Here is a 1587-nt window from a genome sequence, read left to right as displayed (position 1 = left end):
TGTCTCTCCCTCATTCATATGTCAACAGTTCTTAAATCTGTATAAGTCCACTTCTATTTTCCTGAGCTGTAGACCCTATGCATCCTATTTTCTCTTGTTTCTTTTTATGTGGAATATCCCCAGACTAACTCAAATTCAACATGCCCAACCACCTAAGCTTATTTTTCTTCCTGTTTAACCTATGCTAACTTTTTTTTTTTTTTTTTTTTAGGCAAGGCAACCCTAGATTGACCTCAAAGATTGAAAGACTCTTGCCAGCTTACAATCTCTTATTTTTTATTTTTTATGCCTACAGCACCCAGTCTTCCTAGGTGGTCTCCCATCCAAGAACTAACCAGGCCTGACCCTGCTTTAGCTTCCCAGATCAGAGGGGATCGGGCTTGTTCAGAGTAGCATGGCCGTAGTCTCTATGCTAATGTTAATTGGTATTTGTACACGCTCCTCACTCATCGGTTTGGCTCAAATAAACTCTTATACAAATTTTCTACAGGTTTTGGATGTTTCTTATAGTGACAGTATAAAACAGCGGTCCCCAACCTTTTTTTTGCACCAGGCACTGGTTTCATGGAAGACAATTTTTTCAAGGACCAGGGGCAAGAGGTTGTTTTGGAGTGATTCAGGCACATTACATTTATTGTGCGCTTTATTTCTATTCTTATTACATTGTAACATATAATTAAATAATTGTACAACTCACCTTAATGCAGAATCAGTGGGAGCCATTAGCTTGTTTTCCTGCAACTAGATGGTCCCATCTCAGGGTGATGGAAGACAGTGACAATCGAAGTGCATTGCTTATGTCCAGTCTACTCCGACTCCACCTCAGATCATCAGACATTAGATTTTCATAAAAACTCACAACCTAGATCCCTTGCATGTGCAGTCCACAGTAGGGTTTGGGCTCCTACAAGAGTCTAATGCCTGATTATCTGAGGTGGAGCTGAGGCAGTGATGCTAGTGCTGGGGAGCAGCTGCAAATACATACAGATGAAGTTTCTCTTGCTTGCCCACCATGCTGTCACTGCAGAAAACCCTGCTTCACAAAGACAGAGTGTTGGAAAAGGAAGCAGGCTTTTTAGTGCGTTTGTAGCAATTTTTCACCTCTTGCTGTGTGGCCCAGTTCCTAACAAGCCACGGACTGGTACCGGTCCAAGGCCCAGAGATTGAGGACTCCTGCTATAAAATAGTCAAGTGGAGAGAGAATTCCATCTGGAATTCAGGGTAGAGGTGTGGGGTTGTGGATGGACATTTGAGTCTTGAGTGTATTGTCGACATAAGAAATGCTCAAACTCGTAGAGAATTTTAATGAGTTCATTTAAGCCAAACTGATGACAATGGCCAGGAAGCAAAATCTCAATAGATTGAGAAAATGCTTTGGAGTATAGTTTTAAAGTTGACTTTTCTCTTATTCTTCCACAGGACTCATAACTTAGTCATGTTTGTTTTCCCAACGCTTGGCATATCTGGCATATATAAAGTATCAGATGATGATTACTGAAAAGACAGATGAAAGAATGAAACCATATCTCACAATAACCCTGTGAATTTATTAAGCACCATGATAGTCGTTTTTGCAAAAACAGGCAG

The 1587-nt window shown here is 40.7% G+C and overlaps 1 pseudogene; it reads right to left on the bottom strand.

Moving 5' to 3' along the window:
• Nucleotides 1-286: 286 nt before the first annotated feature.
• On the bottom strand, nt 287-406 carry LOC112478996 (annotated as a pseudogene).
• Between the last annotated feature and the right edge of the window lie 1181 nt (nt 407-1587).

The sequence above is a fragment of the Pteropus alecto genome, unplaced genomic scaffold (assembly GCF_000325575.1).
Source record: "Pteropus alecto unplaced genomic scaffold, ASM32557v1 scaffold864, whole genome shotgun sequence".
In the NCBI taxonomy this organism is placed as follows: Eukaryota; Metazoa; Chordata; class Mammalia; order Chiroptera; family Pteropodidae; genus Pteropus; species Pteropus alecto.
Note: the sequence above shows the minus strand (reverse complement) of the source record. Positions and strands in the feature narration are given on the sequence as shown.